The following is a 13649-nucleotide window of genomic DNA, read 5'->3' as shown; positions in this document are numbered from 1 at the left end:
ATCCTCCCCCTTTTTTTTGTAGCACTAGAAAAAATTTTATTTTATTTTTTGTTAAGCAGAGCATGGAATGTCATAGCTGCCTGGGCCATGGCTACTGAGTCATGGAGAACTGGCGGCTCACTCTGTGTAGACCCAGGAGAGCTGTAGACACAGGTACCTTTGTTGTTGGTAAAAGATTCACATCCTGGAACAAATCTCTATATGCCATTATTATTATTTTCTGGCAAAATATTCTTAAAATTAATATGGTATTGAGATGCTTACTATTTAACAAATGTATGATTCTAGTATAACATATCAAGAAGCTATCATCCCGCTCAAAATATTCAAGGCCATTTTCTTCCTCTTTTAAAATTTCCTTCTGACACAGCTGTGTTGGGCAGCCTGCAGCCTGGTAAAACGAGGTGGTACTGGGAGGAGACTGTAGGGAAGGAAATACTTACCTTCTGCTCTCCTGAGTTTGATAGTTGGGTCTGCAAAATAAACAGACGATAGGCAGATTAATAAGAGAAAATCTATGCAAATTTATTAACTTAATATTATGTGCAAGGGGTATCACAGGAAAACAAAAAAGTAAATTAACCCCCTCTCCCCAAATTGTGAGATTTGAGAGCTTATATACCATCTTAATAGTGGAAAGGGAGGGGGAATGCATACTACATAGGAGGAAATAAATGATTTTTTGGAAAGATGAATGGACCGTTGGAAAAATAGATGGGAGGTATGATAATTTGTGACTGTTTGTCTGGGTGTGGTTTGGACTTCTCGTTTTCGCTCCTGTGATGAGTCAATCTTCCCTGGTTGATGAAATTCCCTGTTTTTAGGGGATTTATGACAATTGAATTCCTTTTGAAGGATATGTCTGTGAGTAGGTAAAGGATATTTGTTGTTTTTCAGGTGCTTCAGCTCAAAATAATCAACAGAGGCATATTTGGGGGTGGCATGCCCTGAACAACTTTAGCACCCAAAGGGTAGTCTTATCTGGCCATCTGCAATGAGGTCCTGGGCTGATTTAGGTGAGAATGATGCCCAGGCACTATTTCTAAAGGACAGGATATAGAGATCCTGATGTTTGAAGTCAGATGCTCCAGGGAAGCTTGGAGCTAAGAGTGATAAAGCAGTTGCTTCCAAGCCTGTGTGCTTTGCTGGATGCTCTTCTAGACTGACCAGATTCCCTTCTTTTCAGTGCTCTGTCCCTCAGGAAACCTTTGGCTCTTAAGTAGTCAGATCTGCTTGGTCCCTCAGCTTTACAGTGGGCCACCCCCCCTTTTTTTTTTTTACAGAAGGCCATTTCTTCTCATCAAGGGGAATATTGGTCTCCCTGGGGGCAGCAATGAAGGAAATGTTCTGGTTTTCTTTTTATTCCTTGCTTTCTATCATGTGTCATTCTTGTCACTGTAAAAAATAAACTCTTTCATCTTGATTCCTAGGGCAAAGAGTTTTTTCCTGCTTCTCTTATGAAACGATGTACTTCTGATATATGTACATCATATTTCTAAATCAGAATTAAAAACTGGATCTCTGTTAATTTGGAAATCTAGGGTCTGACTTTTGTAATGACTAAGTTGTTTTCATCCCTGCAGAAATTACTTCTTAGTATTCTGCCATGTTGGATTTTCCTCAGTTGTATTCTTATGGTGGTTGTAGCCACCTAATAACTCAAACAAAATGTAATGGCCTATGAGATTTGAGGTTGGCTGTGCCAGTATGACAAGAGCATTCCTTATCTTTAGCATCTATGTGAATTACTTCCCACACGAGCAGCATCTCATGTCTAGTACACTGTTTTGGTGACTTGTTTCATGAATTTAAAAAAAATAGTTGAAATATCAGTTTGCCAGAGATTAAGGAGAAAAGCGAATGGGCAGCCCTAAATTTCTCTTCCTTTAGAAATGAAAACAGTAGTTTGGTTGCATTGCTAAGTACAATCCAAACAACCATAAATTTAAGCAGACTTCCATGCTACTTCGTAAGTATTTTAGAATAATTAATTTCACTTCGAAATGTTGAATTGAAAGGTATAGAGAAGAAGTCCTCATTTTAGTCACTACTCTCAATCAGATATGTAACATAGCTTATCTTTTCTCTCATTACCTCCATGTCCTCTCTCAAGAGCATGTGTCTTTCCATCTTTGCCCACCAATGCCATTTTCTACCCTCTAGAAGGATACCTTTGAGATCATTCTGTTCTTACCTCCATGACTATTGTAATCTTTAACATCAAGATTTATGGCATCTACATATATATAACCTGCTCCAGAGGATAATTTCTGGTGCCCTTAGGGAGTTAGATGTCATCTTATGTGTATATGTCCTTTTTGCCCTTAGGCGTTTCTCTTGACATTGCTCTCACAGATATAGTCATACATACAAAGTCATCTTCACATAATACAGTTGACCCTTGAACAACGTGAGGATTAGGAGTGCAGTCCATAATCTCCATATAATTTTTGACTTCCCAAAAACTTAGTTATCCCTCGGTATCCATGGGGGGTTGTTTCCAGGACCCCCACGTATACTAATATCCATGGGTGCTCAAGTCCCCTATGTAAAATGGCCTAGGTCAATTTATCAGTAAGCCCTCTGCATCTGTAACTCCCAAACGCCGATTAGAAATAGTACAGATATTTATTGAAAAAAATCCACATATAGGTGGACCCGCGCAGTTCAAAGCCGTGTTGTTCAAGGGTCAACTGTATATATGTGTTCATACATGTACATCGTGTACAAATTAATGTACATGGCACTCAAAAAATTTGTTGAATCAATTAATAAACATACACTGTAGAGTGTGTGTGTGTGTGTGTGTGTGTGTGTGTGTGTGTATGCGTGCACACACATGGATGAGTATGGTTCATTTTGCCTGTGCTCTATAGATGCAAGAACTGAGAAGGGTTTCCCTGAAGTTTTTATTATGTAGCTTTAGAGATTTTCCTTTCTGGAAAATTCCTTTTCAAAAATTTTGAAGAAAATTTGCACAACAATTTTGACTTACCTTTAGATGGAAAAAAGGGATAATTTTTACACTTTACAGCAATTTTGAATTTTTTACATGTGGATAACTTTCAAAGCTTTCAAAGCAAATCCTTCAAAATTTTCTATTCTTTAGATAGAAATTGTAATTGTTCAAAGTAATATTATAATGTTTGTATTTTGCTTTTTATAATTATTATTACTATATATTCACACATTTCTATATATAATCAACATTTCTATATATTTCTAATTATTAGTTGCTTACTTTATCAGTGCATTTTTAAAATTTCTGAAATCTAGATGTATCTTAAGCACAAAAGAAATACTCTTTTTTTTTTATTTTGAATCTCTGGAAAATCTACTTATTTGCTTGTAGCAATGGAAAAAAATTTATTTTATTTTTTGTTAAGTAGACATTTATTTTAAGTTGAAAAATAAAACATACTTTGTTTCCAAAAATCTACTTCTTAATATCACCTTCAACTATGTGCAGTAGGGACAGGGTCACTGTCTCCCTCACCCTATCCACTTTACCCCTGAGTGGTTAGCCTTTAGATGGTGTTGGTCCTTTATATAGGTGACAGCATGTCCAGGAAATTGATGATAGTATAAAGCCCTATAGAAGGGATTAGAAATCCTCTCTCTTTGAAAGTGGAATGTCCTGTCTTAACTGATGAAAATAAGACTTTTTTTTTTTTTTGATATTAGGAGAACTTCAGGGAATGTGAAAACTAGGAGGAAAAAATCTCACACAGTCTGAGAATACTGTGTTTAGGTAAGTTTGGCAACAGAATAAAAAAGACCCTATTTTAGGACTCTATAGCTGGGAGGTAGCTTTTGGTGGGGCTATTGAAATCTAGAATGACCTCCTTTTATTTCTTGGAGAAATAAATCAACTGTAAAAAGGTAAGACTTTCAAGATTTAATAATAATGACTAAATTTTAACTATGAGGTCTTTCAGTAATACTAATTCAACTCTAATTCAGTATTATTCTCAACCTGGATATTAAGTATTATTTTAGAGTATAGAGGAAAAATATGTAGTATACAGGCAAAATATTGTTATTACATAAACCTCATGTTTGGCATTCCCCTATTTTCTGTGTAGAATTTGTAACTTCAATCTTATTATATGCAGCAGATGTCTCCAAATCATCTGAGACAAGGGACTGGCAAACTAGGACCACAGACTAACTCTGGTCCACAATTTGTTTTTGTAAATAAAATCTTGTGGGACACTGCCAAGCCCATTTATTTATGCCTTGTCTATGTCTGCTTTTGGGTTAAACCGCAGAGCTGAATAGTTGTGACACACATTGTTTGATTTGCAAAGTGAAAAATATTTTGGCCCTAGAGAAAAAGTTTGCCAACCCCTAATCTAAGATATCAATATTCTTCTCTTTTCCTTTACTGGTGATATTACAGAAAAATAAATAATATATATTTACCCTCCTGTGACTAAAACCCTTCTTTTTGAAAGCAAAAATAAAAGCAAAACAAAAAATGAACAACTCCACCTGTCCAAAAAATCCAAAAAGGAAATAATCCTTATAAAATTTAAGAAGTAATGATGTAAATTAAACTTATAGAATTATGAAATAGGCTCATTAAAATATGCATATGTTAATGAAAAATTGTATTCTTTTCAGGCAACATTGAAAAAAGAATACTCATATATGAATCAGAAGACTTATATTCCCGTTTCAATTTTGCCATTCGCTAACTCAGGAACTGGCAGATTTTTTAGTAAAGGGCAAGATAGTAAATGCCTTAGGTGTTGTGAACCATTTGTATTTTGTTTTTATATGAAATGGGTGGCAGGCCGGATTGGTTCAAAGGCCTGAGGTGTGACCACCCTTATTCTAACAGAGCTTCTGGTGAGCCTTGGCCTCTGTGGGCTGTGTTTCCAGGAGACCGAAGTCAACAATACCTCCCAATTTAAATCTTTTTCTATCCTGTTATGTACATCAAAGCCAGTGTTTACATTTGACCACATTTTAAATGCATCGTTCTCTTACCACGTGGAAAATAGAGTCAGAACAGTGCAAGTGAAGTGGCATGAGATAAGAAACTCAAGTTTTACATTTCCTGGTATATGAATTTCTATTGCTTTATAATAAATTGAGTCCAAACTTAGACCCAACAACTATTTGATCTTACTCTTACTTTTGTGGGTCAGAAATTCAGGATAGGCTTAACTGGACAGTTTTCACTTGGGATTTCTCCTGCAGTTATAGTTAGATGCCAGCCAGGGCTCTGGCCATCTGAAGGCTTTTCTCGGCTAGACATCCAAGATGGCTGGCAGTCAACGCTGGTCAATAGATGAGAGCTTACCTGGGACTGCTGATTAGAGCACCTTCACATGTCCTTTTCACTGTGGAGGTCTCGGTGTGGGCAAACTTTTTATATTGTGCTTGGCTTACTCCAGAGTGAGCCTCCCCAGAGAATGAGATGGAAGGGGCATGACCTATTCTAACCTCAAATGGGAAGCCTGTACTCTGTTAGTTAAAGCGGTCACAAGCTTGCCTAGATTCAAGTGGAAGAGAGGTAGACCTCCTGCTTCCAATGTGAGGAATGTTAAAGAATTTGAGGCCATATTTTAAAATCGTTATACCTAGCTTTAGTGATTTTTAAGTTTATAACTAACAATTAGTAAAATTTTCTACCAGCTATTGTATAATTAACCATAGTTATTAAGAGCAAGATATCATAATTAGGATCTTCTCAGATCTCAAATGAAACTGACATGTATATATGTGTGTATGTATGTATGTGTATGTATATATATGTGTATGTTTATATATATATATATATCATTTTCTCTATCCGTTCATCATCTGTCAGTGGACATTTATGATACACACACACATATACATACACACAGGAGTATTATTCATCCTTAATAAAGAAGGAAATCCTGCCATTTGTGACAATATGAATGAGCCTGGAGAACATTAATCTAAGTGAAATAAACCAGAAACAGAAAGACAGATACTGCATGATATCACATATTTTAAAGTACTATAGCAAGAATAGAAATGATGAGTTTCCCTTTCACCCCTTGCCCAAAGGAAAATCTAATCAAGGGAGCCTCTCCAGGATCCTTAAGGTACCACAGTAAACAGTTCTAGTAATGTCTATCTTTCAATGAAATGGAATGGAATCTCTTTTGTATTTTCTTCACGATGTTTACTTCCTCTGTAATCACTCTGAGTTACTGACAAAATGATTTATTTGTGGCTCTAAAACCTCTCTCTTTGTCAATTTATTGGTTGTTACATTGTGCTTCTTCTCTTCCACATGATCGAGATCTTCAAAGTAAGCATCTTTCAAAGGAGTGACAAGCAAAATACAGCTGCAGGATCAGTAACTCCCTGTTAAGAAGCTTTGCCTGCTGTCATAGTTGACTGCAGGAGGTGGTGATTCATGTCAGTCACTAAAACAACACCTTGACAAGAATGCAGACTGCTCCCGGAGTTTTTGTGTATGGGAACACTTTTAGATAATGAGACTTTCATGTATTCTTAGCACCTCACACAGTGCCTGGAACATAGTAGGTGCCCAATAAATAATATTAATTATAAAACCATATTTTGAAAGCTTTGCTAGCATGTGGTAGGTAGATTTGTTGCAGAATAGAGCAATGCAAGAATTTCCTCATCAATCCCGGGTAAAGTTTATTAATATTGGAATAAATAACTCTCCAAACAGGCTCAGACTTTTAGCATGACTCAATTAGTTGATATAAACTTATATTTTTAAGCCATCAAACTAAGAAGAGTTTAAGACTAACGTTTACTTATTAAGATAATTTCCTAATCATTCTTATAAGAACTTAATGAGTGACAAACTGACGCTGGATATAAATTTATGATTTCCCAAAATAACATTTGATTGGTTTGAGTGATGTCTTACATCAAGTAATCATAGTTAATTTTTGCTTCTGGAGAGATTTGACTTTACCAGTCTATCATATCATCAGATGTATTTCAAGAATGATTTCTTTGTCTGTTGATACAGAGTTAAAGAATTCCTATGGAGAGTCTTGAATCTATAACTTGTATTTTTATCAGGGCAGATGGGACAAGTTCAGCACAGTGGCAAAAAGACCACATCTTCATCTGAAATATCCTGCAAACGTAAAGAATGATTTCCTTTAAGAAATATATTTAGTCATATAAATCAAGAGCAAAGTTAGGATTTTTCTTATATGTGAGTTTATTTTCTCATATATGAGTTTATTTTTCTTGTGATATTTAACATTCAATATCTATAATTAAGACTTATGTTTGATTTGAACTCACAAATAATCCAGGTCTAAAAGGAATTTCAGAGAGTAGAAAAAGGATAAAAAATGTAGGGATGAAATCATTAGGTTTTATATTCCCAGATTCTTTTCTAAAGGATGAATTTTGAATGATTTCCTTTCTTTTCATTCTGGTGGTGAAACTAGTCCACCCAACAAACCCCAAAAGCCCTAATAACATTAACACCATAATCACAGAAAGTACAATAAAAATTGGGAATAGGGTAATCTTTATTGTCTAGAAACACTTCAGGCCACATAAAGGAATAGAGAGCTTAACCTGGGTGACACAGGATTTTCCTGTATTATTCTAGCACTTGGTGCCAGAGATGATAGGAGGAATCTGAATCTGGTTATCTCTTGACCCAGATTCCAGTTTTTCCACTGGACCAGGCAGTTTCATCTTTCTCCTTGCCCTTGAGATGTAGTGGTTGTCCCAGTGTGCTGGTTCTGAAATCCTGACTGCACACTGAAAGCACCAGTAAGCTTTTATAAACTAGTACTCATATCCTGGCCTCTCTTCCAGAGATTCTGATTTAATTGGCCTAGGTGGAACTCAGGCTTTGGGATGTTTGGAAAGCTCAAGTATTTCTAAAATGCAAATAGAGTCGGGACCCATTGGTCTAGTAAGGCATAGGAGAAGGAGGAGAGCACAATCTGTGAAGTTCTGTCTTAGTTCTCATCCTTGATTTTATGTTTTCTCACAGGTCCCGAAGCACCTCAGAAAACCCAGTGATGCCAGTCTTAGGTGAGCCCAGTGATGGTGACTCATGCTTACTGACTCTTTCCCAAACTGCTTTCTAGATTCTCTTTGTCCATAATTTTTCCCAGGTGGGAACTCAAAAGAGATCAGAGAAGGATAAGGAATCCTGATGATACTTGGCATTGTATTGTGACACATGGTAGGATGAATTCTTTTTAAATGTTTAGTAAGTGAATTGAGCAGAATTGGAGGGTAATGGATTGGCATACCAAAATTCATACACAGCAGAATTAATCGAAGCAAATAATTTTAACCAACAGTATCACAGTAAACAAGCATTGGTATATGATTCGAAAAGTCTTAGATTGAAATGCTGGTTTCACTATTATCAGCTGTGTGACTTGTACAATTTACCTACCCTTTCTGAGCTTTAGTTTCCTTATCCATAATAGAGAAACAATGTCAAGTATACTTTCCTTATGTGATTGTTGTGAGGATTAAATTAAGTTACAAATGTGAAATAGCATTTTATATTATTAGGTGATATGCATATGTTATTACTATGGATTGAGCTGCTTTAATATATATTTATGTGAGTACATTTGTGATTCACTTTTTCAATAAGGGAATAATTCTGGGGCACAATGATTATAAAACTAATTAAATCAGTATGGCATAGTCTTCAACTAATCTGCTTAAGAGGCAAGTTTGTATAAAATGAAGAATAAATCTTTTTGTAAATCTGATGTTTCAGCCTTACATAGTATATAATTGGTTGTTGGTTTTGAAAAACAAAGTTCCATATCATCTTCTCACAGTTTAAGGATTTTTAAGCCCAATAGCTAATGATCCTGTAGAAATCATTAAAAGATAAACAAAAACTATAGGGATAGAAACAGTCGTGATTCTATTAGGTTGTGGAAGAAATCTTAGTTTTGTCTTAAACTATAGTGTCTCAGTCAATTTGGGTTTCTATAACAAATTACCACAGACTGGGTGGCTTAAACAATATACATTTATTTCTCATAGTTCTAGAGACTGGGAAGTTCAAGACTGGGGTGTCAGTAGGGTTGGATTCTAGCAAGAACCTTCTTCCAGGTTGCAGACTGCTGACTTGTAGTGGAAAGAGAGCAAGCTAGCTTTCTGGCTTCTTATAAGGGCACTAATTTAATTCATGAGAGCTCCACCCTCATGACCTGATTATCTTCCAAAGGCCCCGCTTCTAAATATCAACACATTGGGGATTAGATTTCAAATGTTAATTTTGGGAGAATACAAACATGCAGTCCGTACCAGAAATGGAGTCATAGTTAATGTCCGTTACCACCATTTAGTGAGCCAATGCTGCGTGCTGGGAACCATACTAAGTGTTTCAAATTTTTCATCTCATCTAGTCTCCCAAAATTTCTCTGTGAATTAGGTTTTATTATTATATCAGTGTTATTGCTGAAAAAAAAAGCAAAAAAAACCCCAAAAAACAAAAAAAAAACAAACAAAAAAACTGAGCACAGAGCCACTGTCATTTCCCCCTTAAACCGAAGTTGTCTGATTCAGATCTCTTGCTTTCAACCCCTGAATTATACTGTCTTCCACTAATCACAGTTAGAAGGGTTTATTGCATGTTGATTTGGGGAGAATTGGTGAAAAGAGCTTGGAAGGGGAATGGGGATGAAGGACAGTCTACAGTTTCTTTCAGATATCGTTTTCTTGGCTCAGTGCATGTACCCCTTTTTGAACTGTATGGAAAGTGGAGCTCCACAAACTAACCGAAAAAATTGTTTTCATAAGAAAGTATGAATGACTGGTACCCAGTCACCCTACTCCAGGCGATGGAGTGTGACATCATTTGGACTTCAGTGCATTAGGTTTTTGAGAATATCAGAAGGCAAAATTGTAGGCTCAAACATGAGCATTCTTACCAGTGGTCTCTTCAAGCCATGGACCTTGGACATAACTTAAGACACTGAGCAGGAGAGAAGAACATGATGAAAGCCAATCTAGTAGATTGCACTTGATTATGAATAAAGATATCATTCTCTTGAGAGTTCCCAGTGGAAACCTGTGAGGCACTTTGCATTATCAAGGGGAGACACATCCCAGTAAAACATAGGTGATTTTTGTGGTTGTTACCTGTAGGCTGGAGTGGCCTATATAACAATAGCAACAAGAATGATAACCATTAATTCACCATATGCTCGTCTCAGTGTTTTTCATACAATGATCTCATCTCTAAAGCAGTTCTATGAGCTAAAGAGCTAGGTAATATTAATACCTCCATTTTACAGATAAGGATCTGGGTGATAACTTGTCCAGGTTCACGCAAGTTAATGCAAGGTGAGATTAAATCAGATCTTCCTGATTCTAGACCTCATATGATATATTACCCTTTGTTTTCTGGTTAAAAAAAGCTAGTTGAAGACATTTTGTACACATTTTGATTAGAACTCCATGAGTTTTGAAAATGGCTGAATGTCAACCAGGCTAGAGTGACAAAAGCATGAACACCAGGTTGGATTCATTAATATAACAGTACACAGCAGGGCTTTTTGCTTGGTATTGCTCGTAGTTTCTTTAACTGATTCTATGACCTGCAGAAGATGCTAATCATTTAGGAACAACAAGTGAAATTAATTACCTTCTAAATGAAGATTAAGTCAGAAAAATGCTTTGATTAAAGGATCTGATTATTTTGCACTAGAAAGGCCAGCATCGATCAGTGATTTCAAATTACAATCACAAACTTATGTTGATCTCAAATATCAAAGAGGTGAGTCTCTAATCCTGCTCCAGAACACCTCAATTTGAGATTTAGGTCTGGTTAGGAATATGAACAGATTCTACTTAATTATAAAGGAGATAAATATTGAAATATTGAGAGCTATATATTTACAAGCACTGAGAATGATAATAGGGCAAAAGGGATTCACTGACTTTATTAGAATACTAAGTCATACCGTAACCTAGCATACCACATCATATCATCTATTCCCAGGATGTATGGGCCTGCCTGATTTACCAGCCTCAGCAACTGTTTTATTTCATCATCAGAGTCCAACCAACTCCTAGATACAGACCTGGACCAACATTCTGGCTCTCAGCAGAGGTCACCTACACTGCCAGTTTATCCCTGACCTTAAGATCTAGTTATCATTTAATTTTTTCATTATTCTTGTAAGTTGGTCTTGCTCTGTCTTCCAGCTCTGGTCCACAAATACTGACATTTTCTTCTGTGGTAGAATCCTGGCTTGGTAATTTGTCCAGGATCACAATTTCTTTTCTTGCATAATTCAAATCTGTTTCAAAATGCTATCCTGGTGACTGGGAACCCACTCAAGGCTCTCTATTGCCGACTGTCTTCCTGTACAGACTTGTTATCATCTTCAGCTCCTGGATTTTGGCAGCCACCTGCATGAAGGAGCTGCTAGCTATTGCAGAGGTTCTCAATCCTCAAATTTTATCAAAATCACTTGAACTTTTATAATTTGGAACTCTGGACCACATTCCCAAGAAATTCAGATTCAGTCAGGCTGGATTGGATTCTAGAAATCTGCATATTTAGCAGCTCCCCCAGGTGGGACTCTGTAGGTGGATGGAAGACCACACCTAGATATAGAAACACTACTGCATTTTCTGTTGCTACACCAATACTGGCCAACATTGAACTTCCTGTTCTACCATATGGGTCACTCTTCTCTAAAGTCTTATTGCTTTATCCTATTCCAGTTATTTTTCAGGTCTGATCTTAGGTGTTGCCTCTTTTCGCCTCTGAAGACTGTTAGATGCCTCTCATATGTACATCTTATTGTTGTATTTCTCTATTCATTTCTCTGTATGAACTGCTAAACTATGAACTTTGAGAGGAGGGTTATGTCATGTTTACCTCTGAATCCCTAGTGACTAGCATAGTACCAAGGCACAAAGGAGGAGGACAAGAAATTGTTATTGAAAGGTCAGATCTAAATGGTTCTAGTGGTGGCTAGTCCCAGTCAGTCTTGTTCAGCTGAGAAAACTGGACTACTCGAAGGTCTTAGTTTGGATTGCTTTAGTGATGCTGGTCCAGACATGTCTCTTGGATGTAAGAGAATTGAGGTTAAAGAAACAACCTAGCCCAGTCTATCCTGTTGATTGCTAGATGTTGGCCGGGCTTCTCATGTAAAGATCCACTTCAAGTAAAGATATGAAACCAAGCCCAGGTGATGTCTTAAAATTAAAAATATTTTAATTTCAGTGCAAAATAACATATTCTGGACATTTAAACATTAGAGAAAATGAGAAGTCTTCATTTTGATTCTGAGATGGATCTAGAGTTTAGAGATGATTGGTGATAAATTTCAGAAAGCAGCAGTTTCTTCATGGCCCCCCCGCCCCCTTCTAATTAGTCTCTGATTCTATGCTAGTGAAACCTAAAATCTTAGAATCATTGCATGCTAGGCCTGGAAGAAACTTTTGAGATGATCATTTTTACAGATGTGGAAAGTTGGGTAAAATATTTATTCAGTGTCTACAGTGTGCAAGAAAAGAAAAGAAACCAAAACAAAATTCACACTGGAGGCTATCACATGCACAGGCTTCCATTGCTGCTTAGTTTTTACATTTTAGCTGGATCCCAGATCTCCTGATTGCCATGAAAATCTCTGCTTTGTCCAGAAATTTCCATGCTAAAGTAGAATCATGGAGACTACAGTTCAAACTTGTCTGATTCAGTTTTGCCCTCTAGCCTGCTTATTTCACTCTCCATTGGAGTTTCATGATATTTTTTACAATGCATTATTTTTTTCCCAAGGTCTTGTATTATTTTAATAGTTGGCCTGTTGAGTGTGTATACTTCAAGGCTAATTATCTTATTACTTATTTAAGACATATATCTGAAATTGGCAATAAGGGAACATTTAAGCAGTGCTTAAGAAGGAAATGGAGGGCAGTTGAGAATGGCCATACTTAGGCAGTTAGATGTTTTTTGGCTCATGTTTTGTGAGCATAGATTTTATGTTTTTGTATCTCTCCTAAAATATAATTAAACTAGTGCCAACTGCTGATGACTTCCTCTAATGGAAGAAAGCTGAGGTTGGGGTAATATAAAATGGAGGATAATCTCAAACATTTGACATTAGATTGTTTCTCTACTCATTTTTTCCCAGAAAACTTTGTTGAGCATCTTTGTGTGTCAGGCATTGTGGTGGGTGATGGAGACACATTTATGTTCATGTGAATATAGACATGGAAGCCAGTTTATAGTTTCATCTTAGGTAAAATTTTAGAGGTACAATTATAAATAGATGCTATTGAAGCTATTTTTTATCCTATATTTCACTCCTCCCAGAAATCTACTCTTGGTGGAGACTTGATTTTTTTCTTAGGTTAATGTAAGGTTTACTTTCTCTCAAACTATCCCTTGAGGAATCCTCCTGGATTAGCTGGTATCTTTGTATGCAACTTGAATAGAGAGACTTGGAATGTCAACAGAGCTGTCATTATATAGATTAAATATTAGCTGATAATGTAATTCCCGAGATACAATCTAAGCAAGAATTTAAATAGAAGAAGTATTTTCAATATACTAAGAGGCAAGATCTGCTTTTCAAAAACCATTTCGCATGGTCAGGTAATTAAAATCGAATTGTAACATTAAGGAGCAATCTCAAAAAGTATGAAAAAGTTTTAAT

General features: G+C 36.3%; 1 long non-coding RNA gene across 1 annotated transcript in view; it reads left to right on the top strand.

The window, feature by feature from the left end:
• The window catches only part of LOC120612518 (uncharacterized), a 534137-nt gene that overhangs the window by 173376 nt on the left and 347112 nt on the right, over nt 1-13649 (top strand). Inside the window, exons 5-6 of the long non-coding RNA XR_005655466.1 lie at nt 3685-3751; nt 7991-8031. This is a non-coding gene — a long non-coding RNA (uncharacterized LOC120612518). The remainder of the gene's footprint in view (nt 1-3684; nt 3752-7990; nt 8032-13649) is intronic.

This window comes from Pteropus medius, unplaced genomic scaffold (assembly GCF_902729225.1).
Source record: "Pteropus medius unplaced genomic scaffold, Ma_sr-lr_union100, whole genome shotgun sequence".
NCBI lineage: Eukaryota > Metazoa > Chordata > Mammalia > Chiroptera > Pteropodidae > Pteropus > Pteropus medius.
Note: the sequence above shows the minus strand (reverse complement) of the source record. Positions and strands in the feature narration are given on the sequence as shown.